General features: G+C 41.1%; 1 pseudogene; it reads right to left on the bottom strand.

Moving 5' to 3' along the window:
* Positions 1-11342: 11342 nt before the first annotated feature.
* LOC148027641 (pyrophosphate-energized vacuolar membrane proton pump 1 pseudogene) lies at positions 11343-15356 on the bottom strand (annotated as a pseudogene).
* Between the last annotated feature and the right edge of the window lie 12116 nt (positions 15357-27472).

Here is a 27472-nt window from a genome sequence, read left to right as displayed (position 1 = left end):
TAAGTTTTGTATGGGAAAAACTAAGTTTTTCCATCCTTGAACAAACCCCATTTTATGGGTAATTTAGGGTCCCTTGAAACCCTAGATTCGAAGACCGCCACTTATCGGCAGCTCTCGACAGACGCACCACTGATGGAACCTAGAACGGGCCGGCACTGGCTCGTGCACTAGCCGGACCTCTATCTCACGCGCTCAACAACCCCACGGCCTCGCGGCCAGGAGCGTTGATGACACATACATTGCCTTCCTAGACATCTTGCGTTTGTATTATGTCGTTTGTAGTCCACTCTTCTCTCACCCACTACTCCTCAGAGGGAGTCCCTCACACATTGCCTAATGGCACGAAGCACAAACATAGGGGGTCCTCCAACGGCTGAATGCCGCCACCCCTCTGCGACTCTCCTACACCTTGGGGATTGGCCCCTCGATGCGTCGCTTGACATATAGACATTTCGCACAAAATCCACTCAAGGTACCATTTAATCGTATATAGGAATGTATCATTGTCCTTACTTCTCTTTCCCTTAGACCCCACGACTGGCCTATAGCTTAGGGTGTCCTGTCTCTCACTCAACGTGGGTCAAGATCCTAATGAAAACAATTGCTGTGCAACTAGGATTTCTGATCTCTTTAAATATTTCCATGATTTATGCATATTGTGGATGCTAAGTGCTCAAACAATTATGAAATCAATATGGTGCACATGTGCCAAACATCCTTTCAGTGATTTTCAACTACCGATCTTATGCGGCGTTGCACGAACCTAGCACCAAGGAAACCCTCGTGCTACTAGGCTCTTATTTTATAATTATTCACCGACCTATATGGCATGCAAACAAAAAATAATAATCTTTTCATCATCTTACTTTGCATTTAGACACATTTTAACTACTCTACCCTCCCATCGATCAAATGTTGCATTGTTGTATACATTCATAAGGCATTTTGCCATCATTTTATGTGTAAAAAGCGGGAAAAACACACTAGAACAAGAAGGTGGGGTTGAACTGAGGCAAATCCTCATGCTTCAGTTCCCACAAACATTCACAAACATTGTTCTTAATTTTCATTAATTTTTCGCACCCAAAATGTATTTTTCCCCTATTTTTAGTGATTTTTCTCTATTTTCCTTGTATTTTTCCTTATTTTTTGTATTATTTTATTACTAAAAATTCAAAATAGATTATGGGCTGTGGCCCTTAGTTCCTTCTTGTAGAAAAAATGAAAATTTAGTTGGTGTTCCTATCCATTTTTCCATTTTTATGCCCAAAAACATCATTTTCCCTTGATTTTCCATATTTTACGTGTTTTAGTGTATTATTTTGAGCCACAAGATGCATATTTTTCTGATTTTTTGATTATGATCAACAAGTACTCATGGAAAACAGCAACATAAACAATTTTTAGCCCACATGAACAACATTTTATCAGTCAAAAGCCATGAAATCTCAAATTTTCTTTGAAAGAATTGAATTACCGCTTATTTGCGTGTTTCGAGTTTCATGTCCATGGATGCAAATCTGAAAATCAGTAGCACTTCATGCTCATGACGATCACAAGTCACCATTTCCAGCCCGTGGAGCAATCCGATCAATGCCGGACAAGTCTCCATCATTCCTTCTTCTTCCTTCCTCTTCCCACATGAATTCTCCCTTAGAAGAGAGAGAGGGAGGAGAGAGAAAGACTAGATTTCTATCTCAGCATTCAGGCCATCAATTGACGGGCGAAGGGCAGTGATAGAGTCAGCATTCAGGAGGGAATGAAGCCCCATAATCCATTGGGGGGGTTGTTTGCAGCAGGCAAGTTGCCTCTCCATCCTCCATGGCGCATTTTTCGGGCGCCATCTTCCTCCACGTTTTTTCATCCCTCTTCATTTTCTCTCCACGTTTTTTGCTTCATAAGGTGCATAAATTTTTTTTGGAGGGTCCAAATTCAAAAGGCATGCTCAAATTTGGCCTCCCAAGTGTCCACCTTTTCATATCTTGACCATTTTGTGGCCATTTTCCCGTCCGGACCCCGAATTGAGCTCTGAAAAATCCTGGGCGTCTGGCTTGGCATCCTGCATTGGCCGGTAACTCTTGCCAACCTGCAGGACAGTCTGAAAAATTATGAAAAATCAACAAGCGTCGCTCGGGCACCTTTAAAGCACTTTGGCGCTTAAAATCGTCCTAGATCGAGCCGCTGCCTTCGACGTTGAATATTTTTCCCTTGATATTCATAATTTTTAGCTATTTTTAAGCACTTTTTGGCACCTAAATTCCACTCTCAAGATTGCAGGTATTTTGCAAGCAGAAGAGCATGTGGATGGGCTGTATGAAGGAATGTCTTATGCAGATACATTGTCTGAGATGGGAAATATGCTGAAAACTGATATATTTAAGGGTTCAAAGATCATACTTGTGCAAACCTTGGATATGTATCAGGAAATTTTTGATTTTATGCTGAAAACAGAGTCAGGGGCTGAGAAAACTCAGCAAACCGAATCTATGCCTGATCTTGATCAGCTTTCAGAGTTGCAGAGGGCTGAAACCTTTCAGCCAGCAGAGTTAAATGCTGGAAAAATTCAGCATATAGAGTATGAGGCTGCATCATGGCAGTTCATAGAGCAGAGGGCTAAAACCATTCAGCCAACAGAGTTTAATGCTGAAAAATTTCAGCATACAGAGTTTTAGGCTGCACCCATGCAGTCCATAGAGCAAAGGGCTGAAATCTTTCAGCCAATAGAGTTGAGAGTTGCTGAAAAATTGTAGAAATTGCAGCAAAGAAAAGAGTGCTTGACTGATGCCAAGGTTGACACGAAGTATAAAACAGTTGATAAGAAGGTTAAGCCGGTTGCAGGACCGCTTCCTTCTAATAGTGATGAGCAGATAGAAAAAGCTATGAAGCAGGCTATGTTGAGAGATCCTGCAAATATTGGACATAAATTTACAGCTGAAACTCTTGCAGAATTGAAGATTGGAAATGATGATTTCTTGCTTCCAGTGGAAAAAGAATGTTTTAGAGAAATGCTTGGACGTCATGGCAAGGCATTTGCTTTCTTTCCTCATGAAATTGGCTGCATTAGTCCCGAATTGGTTGCGCCTACGGTCATCTTCACTATTCCTCATGTGCCATGGAATATACATCCTATACCTATGCCTAGAGCACACTTGCCAAAGCTGATAGAGTTGCTGAATGAGAAGATTAAGATGGGAATTTTGGAACCCTCTTTTGCGCCCTATTCTAACAGGTGGTTTACTGTACCAAAGAAGAATGGAACCTTGAGATTTATTCAGGATATGCAGCCCGCGAATAGAGTGACAATCAGGAATGTGGGAACATGTCCAGTTGTGGATGAGTTTGCTGAGGCTTTTGCAGGACGAGCCATCTATTCCCTAGGTGACTTGTATTCTAGTTATGATCAGTTTCAGCTTGCCTTGGAAAGCAGGGATATTACTACTATGCGGACACCTATTGGTCTTGTGAGGATGTGTACCTTGCCTCAAGGTGCTAACAACTCAGTTGCTCATATGATGAATACTATGTATAGAGTTCTGCGAGACTATATTCCGCAGTATACCATGCCTTTCTTAGATGATGTGCCTATTAAGGGTTGTGCAGAAGAAGAAAAGGATGAGAGTCTTGATTTGCGAGGATGTAGACAGTTTGTGGCTAAACACTTGGTTGCTTGTGAGCAAATATTGACACGATTAGAGGAGGTGAATCTGACTCTTTCAGGGCTGAAATCTGTCTTTGGTGTTAATGAAGTCATCATAGTTGGACATATGGTTGGTTATTATGGCAGAAAGCCTTCATCTGCAAAGGTGGATGCCATAAGCAGGATTGCAGAGTATTGCTCGACTACTTCAGAAGTGCGGAGATTTGTGGGAGCTTGTGTATTTTACATGATTTTGATTTCTCATTTTGCTCACATAGCAGATGTTCTCTATCAGCTGCTTCGAAAGGGGCAAAAATTTCATTGGGATGAGAAGCATTCAAAAGCCATGCGTAAACTCAAGAAGCTGTTGCAGTCAGCTTCTACTCTTCGCAAGGCAGATTATCAGTGTGGACGTCCAATCATGTTGACAGTTGATACTAGCCCTATTGGCATAGGATGGGCAGTGGGACAGGATGATGCTGATGGGAATAGATATGCAATCCGCTTTGGAGCTAAAGTTCTTAATGAGCGGAAGAGGAGATATCCGCAGATTAAAAGAGAGTTGTGGGGAGTAGTCACTGCACTGAAGTGTGATAAAGGGTATTTTATTGGTGCTTCAATTGTTGTGGAAACAGATTGCTTGCCTTTGCTTGGCATGATTACTAGCTGTTCGACTCCAGATATAGCGATGCTTCGGTGGATTGACTACATCAAATCATTGAATCTAGAATTTCGACACATAGCAGGAAAAGATAATCCAGTTGCTGACATGCTGTCTAGAGCGAGATATGAGGATGAGGAGTCAATGCTTGTAGAAGATGATGAGACAGAGTTTGCAGCTTCTATCCTTGTTCATGATTGTCATGTATCTATTGTTGAAGCCTTTAATGAAGAACTCTATGTTGGCGAGTGGCTGCAAATTGGTCAGTATCTGAGTTCATTGACTCGAAGAGCTGATTGGACAGATGATGTATTCAAGAAAATCAGAAGAAAGGCTTATGGGTATTTCTTGAAAGATGGTTTTCTTTGGAAGCACCCAAAGAAGAGAGGCGGCCTACCCTTGAGAGTAGTTTGTGAGGCAGCGATGCAGATACAGATTATGCGAGAGTTTCATGAGAGTTCTTGGGCTGGACATAGAGGTGTGTGGGCTACCTATGAGAAAATCAAAGAAAGATACTGGTGGAAAGGGATGTATAAAGATGTTTCCCACTTTGTGGAGACTTGCAAGGACTGTCAGCTTTACTCTTTAGTGTGACATCGTGATGAGTTGCATCCGACCTATCCGAAATGTATGTATTATAAGTGGGTGGTAGACTTGGTTACTTTGCCAGTGGGACTTTGGCAGATGAGATATCTTGTCTTGGCCAGGGAGGATCTTACAAACTATGTTGAAGGCAGATCTTTGCGGACGAAGACCACTACTACAGTATGTAAATTCTTGTTGGAAGAAATACTTTGCAGGTATGGATGTATAGGCAAGATTACTGCTGATCGTGGAGAGCTAGATGCAGATGAAGCTAGAGAATTTTTCTCACGGCATGGGATTAAGTTGGCTCTTACTACTGCCTATAATCCAGAGGGGAATGGCAAGAGTGAAAGAGGACATCTGCCGATAGTTAAGGCATTGGCAAAAGCTTGTAGAGGTCGGATTGGAGATTGGCCGAGATTACTACCTTTTGCATTGTGGGCAGACCGCTCTACACATAGCGTGACTACTAGATATATGCCTGCAGAGTTGATGTATGGGCAAAAACATGTCATGCTTACTGAAATTTGTGCTCTCACGTGGAGTGCTCTTCCATGGCAAGAGAATTTATCAAGGGAGGAGCTTCTAGCTCTTCGAATTCATCAACTAGAGAGAAGGGCAGAAGATGTGCAGCTAGCAGTTGATCGTTTGAAGGCAGTCCGACTCAGAAACAAGGACATGTTTGATTTGAGGCATCGCTTGAGGCCTAGAGCCATAAAAGAAGGAGATTGGGTTCTAGTCTACGAAAATAGCCTAGAGAATCAGCATAGTATCATGAGAAAAATGGTTCAAAGATGGTTTGGACCATATGAGGTGAAACAGGTTTTTGACAATGCTACCTATGAGTTGGCTGAATTGGATGGGACGGTATTGAGGGTGCCCATTGCTGGAAAATGAGTCAAGATTTTCAAGAGAAGAGAAGATGAAGAGTATGCACTTGAAGCATTGGCAGAAGAAGAGCTAGCAGAAGAAGCAGAGAATATGGATGATGAAGCTGATGGAGAAACATATCTACTGGACACTAATGAAGGACTGGACCTGTTTGTGGACTTGGATGATCATGGATAGTTGGCTCATCCGGAGGATGCGCAGGTTTAGAGGGGGTGGATGTCGTGCTGCTGCGCATCCGAGCCGTAAACACCATTTTTGTTGTGCATCTGTGTTATCTTTTTCCTTGTGTTTCATTGTGTTTGATTGCTGCATTATCTTCCCGTTCTTTTCAGTACACACATCCAATGTACATACTCCACTTGTGTGTTCGTATTTGTGTGTGTTTTTGTTTGTGTGCATGTTATGTGTGTGTCAGAAAAATTTGAAAAAACTGATGCCAAAGGACATTATCAAGCTGTTAATTTCAATGATGAACTCCAAGAAAAGTGCAGGATATCGTGGAATCAAAGGAAGCTTTGTAGAAGCCAACATTTAAGCTATGAAGACAAAGGTGTAAATTCAAGAATATCATGTGCAATGGGAAAAGCTCAAGAAGTGCTAGACTGGTTTTCTTGTTGAGATGTAGTCTCTTGGAATGCACTTATTGCTGGGTATACACAGCATGGACCAGGTGAAGAAGTGCTAAAGTTCTTTGATAAGATGCAATCTGAGGGTCACTCTCCCAATGCAGTCTCATTTATCTGTGCCTTGAAAGCATGTGCTGACATAGGAGCACTTGCCAAGGGCCAACAAGTTCATGATAAAATTGTCAGATTAGGTTGGTTGCAAAGTGATATTCTGCTTGGGACTATTGTGGTGGATATGTATGCCAAGTGTGGTGCATTTGGTAAAGCACAGGGAGTGTTGGATGAGCTTCCTGTCCGGAATGCAATAACTTGAAATGCCCTTATCATAGGTTATGCTTTACATGGGCAGATTGGAAATGTGTTGGACTGTTTTGAGCAAATGCAAGATGAGGGTGTGTCCCCAGACCCAAGTTCTTTTGTCTGCATGTTGAATGCGTGCAGTCACTGATGGCTGCTATTTGAGGGGGAAGTGAATGTAAAAACAACACTTGTTAAAGGCTAATATGGGGAGTGAAGGAGCTTTTCCGGGAGGAATTGAGGACTATGTGCATCGAATTGGGGGAAACGGGGTGTGCTAGCGCAAAAAGGAATAGGACATACATTCTTTACAGTAGAAAATGCGAGGCATGTAAGGGAGCTTGTGGGTATTCTGAAGGAACAAAAGAGCTTCGCATAGATGGCTGGCATGCTTTATCAATCCATGGTGACAAGAGTCAAGCAGAACGAGATTGGGTTCTGTCCGAGTTTAAGAGTGGGAGCAGTCCTATAATGACTGCCACGGATGTTGCAGCTCGTGGTTTGGATGTCAAGGATGTCAAATATGTTATCAACAGGCCGCACCATTATCTCCATGGTCTTCATGAATTTTACCTTCTATTCTGCTAATCTGGAAAACCTGTGTCCTCATCATCAACAACCTTCATCCTGACCAGAATGTTGAGTGGAGAGGGAGAATCGAATCCACAGTTTGATGCAGTAGTAAAGGACATCACGATCTCAGCTAATCGTTTGACGCAGGCCTGATCAGATGTAGGGAGTTTCGGGGGAAGGGGAAGTTCTTGATTGAGGAGGGAACTCGCAGTCTCAGCGAGACAAAGGATTCAAGGAATAGGCCATCAGAGCTGCTGCGAACCTTACATATGGTGAAGTGAAGCACAAGGAACTTTCAATCGATCCCCATATAGGAAAAAAAGAGAATTCCCCATGGAATTCCCTAGTTGAAAATACAAATAAGTGGGGAAAGTAAAAACTAGGGAAAATGGGACATTTCCTAGTGAGAATAAGTAGGGAATCACATAAGACCTTTCCTATGTAGGAAATATTTCCTACATAGGAAAATACAAAATTTTCTATATAGGGAATAATTCCTATATAGGAAATATTTCATATATAGGAAAAAATTTCTAGAGGTGATTCCCTAGGTACTCTCACTAGGAAATCTCTCACTTTTCCTATTTTTTACATTCCCTACTTATATGTACTTTCAACTAGGGAATTCCGTGGAAATTCTCTTTTTTCCTTATCACTTTATCTACTTTATCTTGCCTCTTAGACATGCTAATATCAAACAAGAAATTGCACAATAAATTTTTAACTAGAAAATTATATAGAGAATGTCATCATTTCTAAGTAAGGATCAATAACATACATCTAATGATCAAAATAGATTAAACAAATTAAGTCATCAACATCTACTTCTAGCAACCAAAAGAAAAACGAAAATAATTTTAAAGGAGCATAGAACTAAAAACTAACTAAGCAACATGTGTGTCTTGATTGTTTTATCCCTTAAATCTCCAATATGTTGCAAAGTAATAAATGTTTGTCTACCCTCTTCTCTAAATTTCAACATGGGTGGCCGATAGATATCATCATATGATGGTATACGTATCACTCCTATTGATACTCAAGTGATCAAATATCATTAGTTAGTATAACCATTTCAAAAAATGACTCATTATCAACATAACAAAGCTAGTAATACCTGATTCTTGGCTTGAAGAAGTGTTAAGGCAAGCAATCTCAATGTCTTCCTTTCTTGCATTATCTCTTGTGTCATCTTTAGTAACTTGTTTACCTATATATACATAGAGTTAACCAAAGCTCACGATAATACAAGGTTATGAAAAATTTCAATAACACAAAAGAAAGTAATTAGATATTTTGTATCAATTTGGGTCACCAAATTTGTACAAGTTTTTGATCCTTAAAGTTGGTATCTATATCTTGACTTGAAGAAACATTATTGCAAGTAACCTCCTAATCTCCCTTTCTTACATTACCTCTTTTCCCACCTTTTGTTGTTCTTTAATCTATATTTATATATATACACACAATTACTCAAAGTTTAAAAATATGAATAACTATGAACATTTTTAATTAGACAAAGAGACTAATTAAAGCTAGTTAATCTCAAAATGAATCACCTAATAAAGTAAGATGTAAAATATGTACAAATTTTAATTTTCAAAGTTTAGTAGAAATAAAGACATATACATGTATCGTGATTTGAAGAGACATTAGGGCCAATGACCTCCTTAGCTTTCATTGTTCCATTATCTCTTGTACCATCATTTGTGATTTTGTTACCTTTATGTACACATAATAAACCAAAGTTTAGAAACATAAGAGACATTTGTAAAACATCAAAACACGCATTTGTAAAACATCAAAACATCAAAACATGCATACCTTTTTTGCCCTGTTCTTTACACCATCTGATAGTGATAGTAAATTGAGCAGGTGAAAACAAGGAATTAATTGTTCATACTTTTATGGGCTCACCAACTTCTCCTTCTGGTTTGAAGCATCTTACAGACTTCCTGTTGAATAGTCACTGGCTGCGTGGGCACTGGCACTGGCTCCGGCTCCTCTCTCCACAGAGTCTGCAAATGGTGAAGATGATGATGATCGAGGAGGAGCCACTGAGTATAAATAGGCTGAAAAATGGGGAGCAATAAATGCTGGTCGGCCAACATTAATGTTGGCTGACTGATGCATAAAATGCTCCACTGGCATAAAATGCCACACTAGAAAAATACCTAAAATACCTAATAAAAATGCCCAGCCCAGATCAAGCTCAGACTTACACATGAGCTGACAAATACTCTGCTAACACCCTCTCTCAGATCATGGGTGATCTGATACAATATAATAGTACAATGAAAAGGGATCATAAACTATACAACATAGAACCACCAAGTAGAACCATGGATACCCAAGCAATGGGTGATCAAGCCACCACCAAGGTGCCTCGGAGAGAACCTGATGTCCATGTTGATCGGACCAAACACCTGAAAATAGAAAAGATCATAGCATCTCTGTGTTCATCACCAATGTCTTGCAGTAGCATACAAGACCATCCTGTAAAAAATGCCGTTGAACATATGTGACCATGGATTCCCCGCCTTTGGCTAGTCCCCTCATGTGAGCACCAGACGAAAGCCTCCCGCTCTCTGTCAGAGAACCAACTCATCATGAACCTGGATGTCAATCCTAGCTCCAGGATTTCATTCTGCCAGACTGAAGTCGATGCATCAGGGACGTCCCTCTCTGGAACCTGTGCACCTGTATAAAAGTATAGATGAGGCGCGACTGCCCCATCTGAACAGCCGCTCACACTCACTCTCTGGAACAAAAGAGTCGTGAGGAATGACCTCATCACCACCACTAGAAAGTAGCCGAGGAAGGGGCCACCAAGCCCTTCCCGCGATCCGAAGAAGAGGATCCCTTCCGCGCGTTGGACTTCACCTTGGCCGGAGGATCGGAGTCGGAGTCGGAGTTTGATGAAGGAGAGGACACATCGGTAGAGTCAACATCCCGCTTCGTCTTCTGCTCCGTCTTCTGCTCCGTCTTCCTGGAAGCCGCTAACGTCTTGCAGTCCTTCCACAAATGTTCCTTCTTGCCACAATGGTAACACTGGGCCTTCGACTTCTTCTTCCCGTCACCCCTCTTTGAAGCTACATAAGCCTCACCTCCATAATGTGCCGGAAGCTGCCCCTGTAATCTCAAGGATGTCTCATGCAACTTATCATCAGGGCTTTGGAGGAGCCATATGGAGAGGAGAAGAAGAGAAGTAGAGAAGAGATAGAATTTAGAGAGGAAACACAGCTAGAACACAAGCACAGACTGCAGAAAATGAGAGTTTATATGCAATATAACCCAAAATCTGATCAATAGAAGACAAAATCTGCTGTGCAGAAAGGCAAAAACTCACTCAAAAACTGCCAAAAAATAGCAAAAACGGCCTGAAGTAACAGTCACCCAGCCACGAGAGATGTTGAATCAGCAAAACGTAGGCTGTAAACTGGAGAAAAATAGGTAGAAAACTGTCGGCAGTGGCTGCTGATGGAAAACGCAGGCAGCAGAGGGTGCATAGGCAGCAAGTGATGGCAAAACTGCAAAAAACGCAGGCTGAAACAGCCCCAAAACAGATTGCCTGGCTGCGACAGCAGTCGTCTGATCAACAGGGGTACAAAATAGTCCTCAAATCAACAAAAAAACACAGCAGGAGCACAGATCCTGAAATCTGATACCATGTCAGAAGTGAAGCAGCGGTAAAAGCATAAACATGTACTGAAAAAAACTGCTGAAACACAAGACAAAAAGAGAAAGAAAGAACACGATACAGATGAGAACTCAGATGTATGCACGGAAAATGGAATCCGTATATCTGAACACGAGACAGTCACATACAATAGTGAGTCACTAGCTGCGTGGACACTGGCTCCTCTCTCCACAGAGTCTACAGATGGTGAAGATGATGATGACTGAGGAGGAGCCACTGAGTATACATAGGCTGAAAAATGGAGAGCAATAAATGCTAGTCGGCCAACATTAATGGTAACACGGGTTCATAAAATGCTCCACTGGCATAAAATGCCACACCAGAAAAATACCTAAAATACCTAATAAAAATGCCCAGCCCAGATCAAGCTCAGACTCACACATGAGCTGACAAATACTCTACTAACACAGCATTATCACCTATGGGACCATATGCATCTATGGCTAGACAAGTGGCAATGGTACAAAGCATTCCAAGAGCTGCAACTGTGATCCCGTACATGACTGCTAGGGTATGGCTGACATAGATGGCAACAACAATAGCAAATATTGGAACAATTATAGACTTGTAGCCAAGTGCCAAACCAAATATGACATTGGTAGCAGCTCCTGTCCTGCAAGAATCAGCAACATCCTAGACTGGTCTTTATGTATTGCTGGTGAAATACTCTGTAACGTAGCCAATTACCAACCCTGCCCAAAGCCCTACTCCAACACAAAAAAATAGTTTCCAGTTTTGAACCATATTTGCACCACCATTAGGATCATATATGTAAAACGTGGATGGTAGTGCCAGCCAACAAGCAAAAGCTGCACCGAATGTCATTAAGGTGGTGGATATCAGCAATTGTCTCTTCAGTGTAGATTCAATATCCCTTAGATTTGACATCTCGAACACATCAGTTGCGAACAAGGTTGTGATGAGGCACACCACAATGCCCATAGAGCTAATGAGTAGAGGGAAGCACATAGCAGTGAAGTCATGATTTGTGCCAAATGATGACATGGAAGCCACAACAAGAGCTGCACAAGAAGCTTCAGCAAAGGAGCCAAACAAATATGAACCCATTCCAGTAATATCTCCCACATTATCACCCACATTGTCAACAATGATCGCTGGATTTTGTGGATCGTCCTCTGGGATATTCCGTTCTACTTTTCCAACAAGATCTGCTCCAACATCTACAGTTTTGGTATAGATTTCACCTCCAACCCTTTCAAATAGAGCCACGGATGAGCATCCAAGCCCATAGCCAGTGATGGCCTCAAAAAGGCCCTCCAAATCATCCTCGTAATAAAGCTGGAACAGTTTTATAGTGATGTATAAAACTATGAGGCCATTAGCAGCAAGTAAGAAACCCATCGCCGAACCTGATTGGAAGGCGATTTTGAATACTTTGCCTATCCCTTTTCTGGCTTTCAAAGTTGTGCGAGCATTCGCATATGTTGCGATCATCATGCCCAAAAATCCCAACACTATGAACGTCAAAGCTCCCAATATAAATGCAACTGTAGTGAATCGCTGTAAAGAGAGCTGGGGCACATTCTTGCTTTGGATCGTATCTGCAAGGCTGGGGCTTAGTACTGAACCCCTTCACAGATCCCAGGAACAAGAAAATGACAACATCAAATATTCTTGCTGGGGCACATTCTTGCTTTGGATCGTATCTGCAAGGCTGGGTCGTAAGATGCACACCCCCAAAACAAACGTAAAATTATAGAATGACTAAATTTCAAGACGAGTAGTTTGTATTCAAACTTTGAAGTTATTCACTGGCTTTTTACCTGAGATCTGTTAGCTATATATAGTCTGTCTATATATATATAGTCTATCTATATATAGCACCCCAATTTTCTTGTTGCGGTCTGAGCACAGTAGAAAAATAATTGCAGCCAGTAGCTTGTCACCAATAGGGAAGAACAAGGGCCCCCCTCCGATAGAATCAATCCCCCTCTGCTTGTCACGGTCGGAGCAATACAGGAAAAAGATTGCACCTGCTGCCTCAGTGGCAACATCACCTGGTTTCAACCTTGATTGCTCAAGGATCCCCCTCCGGATCCGACGCCTCCTTGGACTGAGTGAAGTCTCTCAGAAGAAAAAGATGAGGATGAAGAGGAAGTGCTATGGCCCCATGCAGTTTGAGGACCTCACAGCCAAGGTCCCAGATCACTCAGAATTGCCCTTTGCCTTCCGGTGCATCCTCCTGGTTTTCTTGCATTGTTCCTTTTCTTTTCCCACACCTCAAAGTGGGTTTAAGATAATCCAGGTTGCAACTGAACTTGGGTGCAGTGAAGTGTAGTTCAACCATGCCTGATAACTGAAATCCATAAAGGCAGCAACCATGCCTGATAGCTGACATCCAGAAAGGCAGCTAAACAATCACTTTACAGTGGAAGCCAAAGCTAAATCTACAGGTCATCATCAGATACCACTGCTGTTTTCTAACATAATGACTACGTCTGGTCTTCTATTTGACAGGGAGCCGAGGATTCGCAGCGGAGATTGTGCAACCAGGAAGGACACCAAGACCTAAAAGCTTCCCGTCCTGCTCCTCCGTTAGCGCTTCATATAAATAGAGTAATGGATGCCACCAAGACTCATGTTATGCAGCACCAATTTTTCTGGTGTAATCTTCCACTGCAGGACAACTTTATTTTTGAATTTAGGATAAAAATCGATTAATTAAAGATAAGTAGGGTCTGTAGGAGCCTGAGAGGGGAAGCTGTACCAGCGAACCAGAAGACACGAAGCCAGGAAGGCAGGAGGGGGCTGGGCAAGAGAGAGCACACTGGGCTGGGTTTCCATCTCTTCATCCTCTATTCCACTTTTGAGTGTGAAGACAACACTAGTAGCAAGCTCCAGGATGTCATCAGCAAGCAAGACCTTGGCCGCTTGCTCAGAAACTTCCGTCTCTTCTCAAGCGGACGAACTCAACCTCAGTGAACATTCTGAATTACTGGAGTCCTTCTATAAAATCCCTGCCATTGACAGAGCATGGCTCCTTCCATCAAAGACAGGGAAAAAACATGGAAGCAAATCATCATCTTCATCAAGCCGATCACATCCCTGCTCCCTTCATACTGCCCCCTGCCTATCGCCCTTACAGTGATGCCTCAATCGTCCTGCACGAGGTCCCTACGATCGACCTCTCGCCCTTGCTGTGCCAATAGACAGAAGGCAATGCCGGCAACGACACTGGTGAGGACCAAACGCGGCGCAAGGCCTTTGTGCAGGCCTTTGTGCTCTCCTAGATCCACACCGCCTGCCACGACTGGGGGTTCTTCCAGGTCATCAACCATGGTGTCTCCCTGCGCACCCTCGAATGCCTGTGCTAATCAGGCATTAATTCAGCCTTCTCGATGTGGCACTTGAGGATCGCCGATGGCTCCGGCCCTTGGCTTCACACGCTCAATGATCATGTTAGATGATAGACATGGGAATTTGATCCTGATGCTGGCTCACCTGCAAAGTGCCATGCCATCGAGAAAGCTCCCCGGGAATTTACAGCCAACTGCTTTGCAAAGAAGCACAGCTCCGACCTACTCATGAGAATGCAGACTTGCCAACTTAGATAATGATTTCTATGTCAGCTCCGACCTACTCATGCCTCCAGCTGGTCCCTGAAATCATCCAAATGGGTATAACTATAATATTTCTATGTCAGCTTGCCAACTTAGATAATGATTCAGCACTTTTACAGAACTGGACTTTTCTCCTGCACATTACTCATGGAAAACCAGGCAAGGAAACTTCTCTGAAAAAGGGACCATGAAGTTAAGCAAGAAGTCCACTACATTGAAACTAGTATTACCTGTGGATCTTTAGTTGACATCATAACGCTTCTCATGTACAGGCAATCTAGGCAGTTATTGCTTAAACTTGATCATAGAATTAGAGGCCATAAAACCACATGCCATGGGTTTTAGAGACAACTTCCTTCATCTCAAGATAAGTTGGAAGCCTCAGGCACTCTTGAAGCCATGCTTTATGAACCTTCCGAGCTACAAACACAATGATTGCAGGAGTACTTGTTAAATGGCCCTGCCTTCTGCGGAATCCCACTACTGTTCCAAGGCTGACTCTGCATAGGCGCTTGCTATGATATGCTCGGATAGTCATGACATCCAGAAGTGTCAAAGCTTGCCTGCCATTGGGCACCCTTTCACTTATGTTTGAGTTTAGATCCTTTTGTAGACCAAAAAAGATCCTTTTCCTTTCTTCTGCTCTAACATGAGGCCTATATGCAGGAGGCCATAGGAAATAAGCAGCACTACCTTCCGAATGGTGATGAGCACCAGATGCCAATGCTTGCAATGTAGGACCATCTTCTCCAGGAAGATTCTTCTCCAGGAAGATGACTAGAGTTCCCAGATGACATGGAATAATCATGATCTAGTGCTGAACTCTCTGATACAGGTGAAGAGGAACAACATACCCATGAATGATGAACCTTTGAGATGTCGATCTCCTCAAAAGGCCTGCAAGAACAACATTTGATGTCTCAAACAAAGGTAATTCAAGAAAACAGGTAATTCAAGAGAAGTAAATGCCAAAATATCACTTTGGGTTGTCTTGGCCTTTGTTAATCAAGCGCACACTGCACAGATAAGGGCGGGATTCGCTATGAATCTATTAATAACAAATTTCAAAATAAAGAGGGTTTCCTTGTCATTTGCAGAAAGACCCACCTTCTGGGTACATGTGATATTCGATGAATTGCGTCTGAATCGCCTCATATTTTTGGTTTTTTCTGTTTTGGGTTCTCCATCAAGAAGCCATGGTCATCATCAAGAAGACAACATGCCTCTTGTCCCTGCCCTGCCTCCACACCCAGAACGTCAAGACTCATTCAATCCGGAGGATAGACAGCATCCTCGCAGAAGGGTTGGGGACAATCATGGAAGAGCCAAAGGCCTTGAGCCCTTACACCTCCATTGATGCTGTGAAATCATCAGGAGAGAGAGCAGATAATGATGATGATTGCCAGAGTAAGAAGGCGCACACCAATTTCGTGTCCTAGGGCTACCTGCTGCCTCGCACAAGGGTGCCCACCATCCAAGGTCGACAGCTCTGTTCTCTCCTGAGGCTGATCTCATCTACAAGGCTCAATGTAATAAGTCACCTGCACAGCCTCATGCCATGGTGATACCCTTCCTTGCGCAGGGCCACATCGGCCCCATGATGCACCTCTCCGTCAAGCTAGCTTCGGAGGGGTTCACGATCACCTTTGTGAACACACAGCACAACCACTCCATACTCAAGCCCATGCAGGCTCAGTTGCAAGCGCAAGGCCTCGACATACGCTTCGCAGAGATAAGGGACGATAGAGAGTGATTTCTACTAATCTAACAATTTTTTTTTGAAACTCGCATTTGATTTAGCACCTCAAACTCCCTTTCAAGAGCATCAACATTGGCATCACCTTGATATCTAAGTATGCATCAAACAACCTTCCTTCTTTAATCTCTCATAAAAGGTTATCTCATGTTAATGCATGGCCATGAATGGGGAGAATGTTGGTAGTATGTACAACATTCCATCTCCATCGTCACAGATTTCAATGTGTGTGCAATGTTTGCGTTGATGGACAGAGTAAACCTAGCAAAGACATGAATGAGCTGGGTGTACTGATGGATCTGATCGTGCGCAGCTTTAGGCTGCCGGAGAAGTATATGCCAGAGGTCCACGACTGACTCTGAAAGCACTTCAACAAGATGGCAACAGTGGAGAAATCAGTGAGATGCCCTACCTGCGGGACGCCGGACGAGGTCAAGTTCGATGTCTGTATTCAATTGTGGAGGACCCAATGCCTTCACTCTTCAACCTCCTTATGCAAACCGGTCATAGGGAATTTGAAAAATTTACAAGCAGATGGGGCAAGCTGTCGTAGGGACAGCAGTTGTGCATACCTCCATGGTTGTCGACGATATCTATTCTAGCTGTGCATTTATGCCATATCTATTCTAGGTGCCATTCTCTATAGCATGAGGCCCATTTGACTTGCCTAAGCTTCCATGAACTTGTCACAGGGTGAATTTCAGGGGTTATTGTAGTATCTCTATTTGAGCCTAGTCTCCTTCTTGGAACAATCAAGACATTGTATGTACCACCTAGCTTGATCTTGATTGTCTTATGTAGGGAAGGCTCTCATGCATAACAGGGATAACGAGGGTAACATCACAAAACCACATGGCTTGATAATGGTCATCTTATGCAAGGAAGCTATCATGTATGACCATGATTATATCCTTGCATGACCAAGATTATGGTCATCATTTTTGTTCAAAATTTTTTATGTTGTAAAGAATTTTCAATGAAAAGCAATGAACCTGAAGATGAAAATCAAGGGAAGTCATGTGTAGCTGCACTAGTTGCCTTTGATAAGTAGTGGTTTGGCAAGCACCTCTGTAGTAAGCACCACTATTGCAAGATAAGAGCCCAAATCAATTTCAAGCTACGTACTCTAAAAACACTAGGCAAGCTGCTTGCTTTGAACTGCTCTGACACCTAGGCAAGCATCTAGTATGTTATAGCTAGGTTGATCAATGTCATTAAGTATTTCCCTTGCTTTAATATATTTCAGTAGTTTATTTTTTCACCTTCAATCCTATTGAAAGATATCTTTAGACCCTAGAGTTTATGCAAAACACCCAGCCACTTTGGAACATTGCCAATCAGAGTGTTGCTCAAATTGGTAAGATAGAATATATGCATTGAAATGACTTCAAATAATTGGTTGGTATTTAGGTACATGACCACCACCACAATACACTCGCAAGTTGAGTCTAATATGCTTCTTGACATGAGATTCTAGGGCATAGCTGCTACTTAAGATGGATGCCTATTGAAACCCAAAACAACTTTCTTGTACCAAGCTACTCAAGAGGAGTACCACATAACCTACTTGTACCAAGCTTCTCAAGAGGATAGGCTAAGGAGTGTACTAGATAGCTAGGCTATGGATCTTCAACCTTCATTAATCTCACTGGATTCATAATGCCAAAATTAGGACTTTCATGTGCATGTATTTCTAGTCACTGTTGCATGTTACTTGAATCATAGCATACATAATGTACAAGATAATCAAATAAATTCCTCCATCATATGCTCAGTAATTAAGGTCTGATGCTAGAAATCTTGAAATCATCCAAATTATTTAGAATCAAGCAATTACAGCTTCAATTATGCTACTTGGAAGCCTAGCTCCCTTAGCAACTTTGCTAACTCATTCAATCCTAGGTAAATAATCTTGCTTTTGCTCACATTAGTTACAACCCTAGATAGCTCTAGAAAACTTTCATACACTTTCATCAACTACATCTACTAGTTGCTTCTCTACTTGCACAATATTGGTTAGTTATTATTGGCAAAGAATTGGGAGACCAAGTGTTTTCTTAATGGTATAGGAAGCCCCTTGCTTACTCCATGTTGCACCTTCAAATCCAAATTCTTAAGTAAAGGGTTGGTGATTACGGTGGCAAAGAGTAATGGGGCAATGAGACACCCTTTCGCACAGAAATTCCACGATTCCTCCTTGATCATCTATCATAGTGATGAACTCTTGTTGCTTCTTTTACTTCTTCAATTTATAAAATTAATTGGTTGAAGCACCAATCCCATAAGATACCATTTCCCTTAGACTAAATTTTGGCAACTTCACCTTTATGTTTTCGCAAATCCTCCATGTAATGCTCCACTTCTTTGAGAAGTTGATAAAACATCCCATTACTAGAACACTTAGTAAGAGTCGTAATAATATGCTCCCTACATTACTAACTACTAACATGCAACCCTCTTTAAAGTCAATCCTGATTTTTGCCATACATATTGATAATCTCAATGATGGTATCTATGGATCTCATCTAGTTCTACATTGGATTAGCCATTGGATTGTTGGTTTGTTTCCAAGCATCCTTTAGCTATAGGTTGAATCCTTCCCTTAAATCTAGAAAGGAGCTATTGAAAGAGAGGGGCTTCCATTTCTTTCTCCTACTAAACTCATCTAGTTTGTAAGGGGCTCAAATAGCTTTTGATAACCATTTGTGCTTGTATGGATGCTAGGTATATCTCACACTTCAGGGGGGGATTGAGGGGGGGGGGGGGGGGGGATTTGAGTGGAAGAGAATAAAATGTTGATCCCCTTGCGGATAAGGCATCATATCACATTAGCCCCCCAAAAATGAAGTTGAGCCTCATATATGTCCTACTGAATTTGGAGGATCATGTATTAATAACTCCATCTAATGTTTAGAAAAGCTACCCAAATTATTAGGTCCATCTAGCCATAGATGATTGGTCATCAGGATTGAGGTATTCTCACGTTCCTTGATGGGATTTATTTTACTTATCTAATTAGCAAAGGTACCATACTATTACAACATAAAAAAGCAGCTTCCTTTTATTATCATGTTACATAGGGTCCATTAACACAACATCTAGCACATGACAAACACTTTGGAAAACAACATTCTATTGCACAAAAGATAATATAAAAAAACAGTATTCCATGAAGTAGTATAAAATCCATCTCCCTACAGAGAAAAATTTTTTCTAGCCTAGGATGTGAGCTTCCAACCCCATAAGATTGGGTTGTATGTGATTACACTACTTCTGTCAACAACACACAATAGGGAACTTATCAACTTAGAGCCATGATAAGCTTCCCTCAGCATTAAAGGTATCCTATATAATAGGGTCACTTGGCCTTTTGCCTTCTCAAGCACTCATGTAATCAAAAACACCTATCTCCTAAAAGATCATGGGATCCCAACCCACTAGTGAGTATTTTGGCATCTTATAGGATGCTAAGGCATATTGGGATGGAAATGCCAATGGCTTGAACTACAATGATAAAAATTTTGTCAGATTGTTCCATGAAAAATAATAATTTTAGAGAATTATTTCAAAATATTTGTTATAATTAGACAAAATGATAATTTCATAGAGTAATTTTAAAATATTCGTAATAATGTTTTTTGGGGCCATAAATATAGTTGTTGGGATATGACCTTCACAAGTATATATGAATGATCTTGCTAAAAATTCATGTGTCTATTATTTCAAAGGGTAGAGAAGGGATATGATAGTGCTCATGAATTTTCTTGAGTTGTTCCAAGATTTTTGGGAGCTTTGAAGTACCTCTAAGGCTTGACTTATAGGAATAAGGGCTGGAGCAAGTTAGGAGGGATTAGAGGGTAGCATAAATAGACTTGTCATGGATGTTACACTTGATGTTTGTTATGACCACAAGATGATACTAGCCAAATAGGTGCCTATAGGAGAAGTTGCTACACAAGATTGCACACATCATAATTTTTGAATTGCCAAATGCATAGCATGATTGAAATCCTCACGGAGAGTACATTAAGATCCTCTAGGGGTTCAGCCTCTCTTGTAGAGATTCAAACCTATGGTTTTTTACCCAACATGGAAGTTTTAAGATGTATAGGAGAGAATAGCCCAACATGCTTTCCTCCCCTCCTTGCTTTTTATAATACTCTATTTTAATATTGGCCTTGTTGAACATGTTCTTAGCACAAAAAGCATGCCTTTCTTTTAGCTCTCTTATTTTTTCTCAAAAGATAAATTAAAAAATTTTCCAATCTTAATTTGTTCTTCTTTTCCTCTCGTGTTTTCCTTTTATTATGATGCACTTTCAATGTTCCATTGAGAATTTGCAAGAGTTTCTACATTGTTTGAATTATTTCACCTACCTTTGAGATTGGTGAGAATTTGATATGCTCCCATCAATACTTTTCTATGGAATTTCTCAACTTCAAACCCTAATAAAATGAGAATATCCAATGAGGATTTCTTTATTTTGGAGCACTAGTTCTTTGTAAAGGTAATATACTTCCACCCTTGTAAGGCTATTTAGGTGTAGCCTTCTTGTTATTCAAGTCACCTCATAGTGAACCTTAAAGTAGCTTCCTATCTATCATGTTGCAAGCTTCCACATAGAACTAGCTACAATAGTTGGCAATCACTAGAATCCTTGGTCCTTGTATTTTTTTGTTAAGACATGAAGTTTATAAGTTTAGTGCTAGTTTGAAAGGTGATAATATTTCATCATACAACTAGCAATGTAGGTTGCTTTATTTTCTATAGCCACATGTTTTGGGCAATGCAATTTAGATTTTTCTCAATATGGCTACGCGCTTTGCCTTGGTGGTTCTTTTTTTCCATGTGCACTTCCATGACCAATATGGTCATGCACTTGGTAATGTGCTTTCCTTTTTAATATGGCTATCTAATTTTCATGATGGGGTATATATGATTGTGTGGTTTTCTTGCCATGCACTTTGAATGTTTGCTCTTGTTGCTCATTTGGACAGTAGGGAATATGACGTTAGTGTGTGGAGTTTCTATTTAATCCATTGGTGCAATATGCTTTTTTCTCACTAATATAATCATGAGCTTTGCAATAAGATGGATGTCATGGCCATGATATATGCTTGGTCAATGTGGTCATGTACTTTGCTCAACATTATAAGTGTTATTGTTGCTAAATGCAATGACTCTATTGTTGGGGCCACACAATTTGTGTTATTCACGTATACTAAACATCTTTCTTTTAATTTTATTTTTTGTTATTGTGATTACCTTTCAACAATTGTGGTCTTGCTTTTGTGTCAATGTGAAAAGCTTAGCTGTGAGTAAGTATTATACAAATGTAAATGTCTAATCAATGAATATTTATTTACTAATTATACCTAGAAAAATCATGAGTTCCAAGTTAACTTGATAGAATATCTATAATTCCCTAGTTAGAGGATAGTACTTGCTAGTTATGACTAGTAAAAAGTAAAATTTTCTAATTAGGTTGATATTATTACTAGTTATACAATAACTTGTTAGATAATGTTGCTAGATAGGGCTTCAATTTTCTAGATACTATCTAGGAAAAGGATGTTCCTAGTTAGAAGAGACTAGTGATGGAAAAATTATCTAGTTATAACTAGAAAATTATACATTCTTCCTAGTTTGGTTACTAATCTTCCTAGTTATAATGTGAACTTTCTATATAGTAAGTGGTTTAGAGTTTCTTGTGACCTTTGTCCTTACCTTCTCGAAACCATCATTATCAACTTGAATTGAGAAATAGAGAATTGTGATAAACATCATCTTTATCTTATCCTCATTGTACCTTTAATTCCCTGTTACATAAAAGTAGGGAATCACATCCTTATAATTCCTTATGTAGGGATTTTCAAAGGAATGTGGGGAATGCTCTATATTCCCTATTATAAGATGTAGGGAACGTAGGGACTTTCAAAGGAATGTAGGGAATGCTCTATATTCCCTATTATAAGATGTAGGAAATGCAATTTCCTAGTTATAGATGGGGAATACGTACTTGTCTACATAAGAAATATTGGAGAATTTCCTATATTTCACCAAATTGCCTATGTGGGGAACGATTGAAATTTCCTTGTGAAGGACTTCTACATTGGCTCACTGTCTTCGAGATGTACATCCTCTGAAGGACTTCTATGGTGGCCGTTGTTGATGTATGCGACCAGAACAAGGCTCTGATGGACGCCCAGGACATGGTGCGTGGAGCTATGAACTTTAAGCAGCTCACTCACTCTTTCTGCAATTCTCTCGTTGTTGCTGTCGCTTTTCGTCCAGAGACTGGGGATTCATCCTGTTGACTCTTTCAGCGTCTATTAGGAGGTGAAAAGCCCCGTCTAGAAGCTTTTGGTGTCCGCGATCTACCAGATAACCCTCGACAAAGAGAGGACGGGATGAGGAGGAGTTCCTGGCATCCTTCGCAACTCAAAATTCATGTCTGCCAGCGCCACAGCTTGATTATGATGAACACCATGATAATAGAGACACAATCACAAAAAATTCAGGAGGCCTTTTCTCATCACCTGAACTGACGAATTTGCATCGCCTCTCCCGAAGCCTTGTTTTTTTTTCTTGGTCTCGATCTCGACATCCTATGATGGCAACTTGTAGTGCCTTGGATTCTACCAGTGTACCTTCATATCGAAGATGATGCGGCCTGAAGAAGGCGATTCGCAGGATGCTCACTTATATACCTCTATAGACACCATGGAAAGTGTTATCCTTGATGGATCTCCATAGACCTACTTATCGAATAGTGATTACAGGAGTGCCATGTCTGGAAGCCTGCCAGTGGAAGAGTCACATACCTTGTCCTCACAATGTTGCAATCTCAGCTTCTCAGAGGTCCACACAGTCATTGATTTTTGAATGGTGAAGATGGTCTAATGGATCTAGAGACTGGCCACTCTAGAAGATTGAAGATTTCAGTCAAATCATCTTGTCACATGCTATCAAGAATCTACGAAAGTGTATCCTGAGGCTCAAATTGTATGGCAGGGCACATTTGAAGCCACAGGGAACAACAACTCTCAGATTAGTTTTTATGGACTACAAGCAAATCCATCAAACCGAACATTGCCTAAGATGTTTGGAGATGGAACATAGCAGCACCTGTTGATGACACACTTCTGCATGAAGTACATGAACAAAATTCACCCAGGTTTACAGGAGTTCAACAATGCTGAGGTACAGGTGGCCCTTGATGTTGCTCTGATTTATACATGGGGTTGGAGACTATTTGTGAACCTTCTGTTGTCTACCTTTGTTAGCGGCCTGAAAGTTTGAGCTTGCTTAAGAGCCTTGGAGTAAAGCCAAAAGTTACATCCTGAAGGACTTGAACAAAATTTATTTGTTGGTAGTTTCTTTGTTGTAACTCTATGAACTTGATAAACAATATAGTGTTCTTTGGCATAAAAAATTGAGATCTTCTTGTTAGCCTCTTTCCTTGTTGTATCTTGAACCCCGTGTTCTGCAGCTCTTGCACGAACTCTACGACACCGGTTCTCTTCAAGAGGCTGTGGTACAGGATGCGGTAGTGACAATCAGCAATACAAATTGAATCAACAATTTGGCGATATGCAGGTTTCAGGAGGTCGTGGTAACTTTAGAGGCAGGGGGAGCTTTAGAGGAAGAGGTGGATGGTGGAACAGAGGTTCTAATAACTCTGGTATGGTGTGTCACTACTATGGAAAAACAGGTCATATTGCAGTCCAATGTTATGCTAAGAAAGATGATATTCAGAATGGTAAGTTGTAGCAAGGAAACTATGCATCATCTTCACGACATAATGAAGACAAAAATGAACGTCTGTTTATTATGCAACATATGCTGAATGCTGTTACAGGAAAGGGAACACATGATGATGTTTGGTATGTTGATTTAGGTGCATCCAATCATATGACCAACAATGCAGAATGGTTTGGAGAGATGTAGGATTTGCAAAATACAGGTTATATGCAGATGGGTGATGATTCATGCCACCCAATTTCACATATTGGAAAAGTTCCCTTATCCTTGCATGATGGTAAAACAAAGAGTCTTTAAGATGTATTACATGTTCCATCTATTACAAAGAACTTGGTGTTAGTCGGTCAGATGGTAGAGCAAGGGCTGCAAGTCAGATTTAATGCAAAGGGCTGCTTTGTAGAAGACTTCAGTGACAAGTGCAGGTTGGTTGCAAAGGGAAGTAGAGTTGGACGTATGTTTAATCTGGATGCTGGAATTCCTACTATGAATGCTGCTATGTATGCTAAAGGAAAATGTGTTGTTGCAGATATTAAAATTTGGCACAAACGCATTGGACATGCAAATGTACAAAGGCTGAAATTAATGCAGTCCAAAGGGTTGGTTACAGGTTTTCCTACATTTAGAGTTGCAAAATTTCATAAGGTATGCGAAGGATGCCAGTTTGGTAAGCAGGCAAGACAACCCTTTTCACATGACAGAGATGTAAGCAGAAATATCCTTGATGTTGTGCATACAGATATTTGGGGGCCTACACAAAATGTATCTCTTGGAGGCGGTTTATACTTTGTCACATTCATTGATGATTGTTCTAGAAAGCTGTGGGTATATTTTATGAAGGAAAAGAGTGAAGCGTTTGAGCACTTTAGAACTTTCAAGGCTGCAGTTGAAAGAGAAACAAGCTTGAAAGTAAAGTGCTGAGGTTAGATGGAGGGGGAGAGTATCTCTCGAATGAGTTCAGTGATTTTCTGAGGTCTCATGGGATAAAGAGATAGTTTACATGCAGGTATACCCCACAGCAAAATGGGGTTGCAGAAAGGAAAAACAGGCATATTGCAGAAGTTGCACGTGCCTTGATGGCTGAAAAGAATATGCCTAAGCATTTTTGGTCTGAGGTTGTTCATACTGTTGTTTATATTATGAACAGAACTCCCACAGTTGCAGTTCATGGGATGACTCCTGAAGAAAGCTTTACTGGCAAGAAGCCTGATGTATCGCACTTGAAGGTATTTGGATGTGTTGCATATGTTTATGTGCCAAATGAGCTATGGAAGAAGCTTGATCCAAAGGCAAAAAAATGTGTCTTTATTGGATACTCTTTAGAGCAGAAAGGGTATCGCTGCTATAACCTTGTCACATGTAAGTTCAGAGTGAGCATGGATGTCATCTTTGATGAAATGAGCAGTTGTGTATGCATCTAGTGGTGATGCATTGGATGATGATGATGATCATGACACTCATGTGCAGGCTGAAAAGCAAGAATCACGGACTCTTAGTGGACCAGAGACATCATCTGGTAGTCCTTGGTCTGGTAGACTAAGGAGTAGCTCTACATCTTCAAGTGCATCTAGTAGCACTACAGGTAAAGACAAAGGAAAGAATAAAGTGTCAAATGGCATTGATGCAGTTCTTGATGGAGACTCTAGTGGCTCAGAGAGCTTGGATGATGAGCTTGTCATTCCTTGAGTGAGGACTCCAGGTGTGCAGAGAGCACTCATCAATGCAAAGACTCCATTGAGTGATCCAGTGGTATGCAGGTCTAGCAGGGTGAGATACCCTGTTAACAGATTTGGTTTTGAAGGTTATGCAGCTCACCATTATGCTTATATGGTGAAAGTGATTGAGGATGTTGAGCCCACATGTTTTGAGGAGGCTATTGGTCATGCGCATTGGGATGCAGCAATGGATGAGGAGATGGTTGCATTAGAGACCAATAAGACTTGGGATCTAGTATCATTGCTGAAGGGCAAGAAAGCTATTGGATGTAAGTGGGTTTATAAGATTAAGCACAATGCAGATGGTTCTATTAGTAGGTACAAAGCTACACTGGTTGCAAAAGGCTATGCCCAGACATGTGGCATAGATTATGAAGAAACCTTTAGTCCAGTTGCTAGGATGGCAACTGTTAGATGTGTGATTGCTTTGGCAGCAGCCAAAGGTTGGAGGTTGCAGCAAATGGATGTGGAGAATGCCTTCTTGCATGGTGATTTGTAGGAAGAAGTGTATATGGATCAGCCAGTAGGTTGTGAAGATTTAGAGCATACCACGTATGTGTGCAGGTTGAAGAAGGTGCTCTATGGGCTTAAGTAAGCACCTAGAGTATGGTTTGACAATATCAGAGAGTATCTTGTCAATATTGGCTTTTATGTTTCTGATGCTAATCACTCACTTTATGTGAGAAAGGGAGATGTAGGTTTGGTCATCATAGTCATCTATGTGGATGACTTGATTATTACAGGTGATAGTGATGGTTGGATTGCTGAAGTCAAGGACTTTTTGAAGAAGAAGTTTGAGATGAAGGATTTAGGTGAGCTAAGGTATTTCCTTGGCATTGAGGTGATCAGATGTGATGATGGTATATGGCTATTCCAAAGACAGTATGGCTTGGATATGTTGTCCAAGTATGGCATGACAGCATGCAAACCACTTTCAGTACCGTTGGAGCAGAATGTAAAGTTGAGTGCTGATGTTGGGGATGAGATAGAAGACTCTACTATGTTCAGGAGGATAGTGGAGAGTTTGATCTACATGACCATTACAAGGCTAGACTTGAGCTACGCTATTGGTCTTGTGAGTCAGTTTATGCAAGTACCTAGAAAGCCACATTTGGATGCAGTCAGACGCATATTGAGATATGTGAAGTCCACATTACATTATGGACTTTTCTATGAGGTAGATACAGATGTACATGTGTTTGGATACAAAGATGCAGATTGGGTTGGTAGTATGTTTGATAGAAGATCTACCAGCGGATACATGTTCTCTCTTCGTAGTGCAGGAGTTACTTGGAGCAACAAAAAGCAATCTACAGTTGCTTTGTCGAGTATAGAGGCTGAGTATAGAGGTACTGTTGTTGCAACATGTGAGGTAGTATGGGTGCAAAAGTTATTGGCTGATTTAGATGTACAAGTGGAAGGTCCAGTTGTCATTTATTGTGACAACATGAGCAGTATATAGTTGGCTAGGAACCCTGTGTTCCATGCCAGGACAAAACATATTGAGGTACACTGCGACTTTGTGAGAGAGAAGGTACTAGCAGGTGAGATTGACTTGGTGTATGTCAGCACACAGGATCAGATAGCTGACATCTTCACGAAGGCATTGGATATAGAGAAGTTTCAAAAGTTTCGAAGCTTACTTGGAGTTGCAGAGATGCAGTTGAGCTTGAGGGGGAGTGTTGAGATGAC

The sequence above is a fragment of the Lygodium microphyllum genome, chromosome 12 (genome assembly GCF_053477565.2).
Source record: "Lygodium microphyllum isolate KBCC chromosome 12, Lygodium_microphyllum_v1.1.10, whole genome shotgun sequence".
NCBI classification, from domain to species: domain Eukaryota; kingdom Viridiplantae; phylum Streptophyta; class Polypodiopsida; order Schizaeales; family Lygodiaceae; genus Lygodium; species Lygodium microphyllum.
This window is presented reverse-complemented; position numbering and strand designations above follow the sequence as displayed.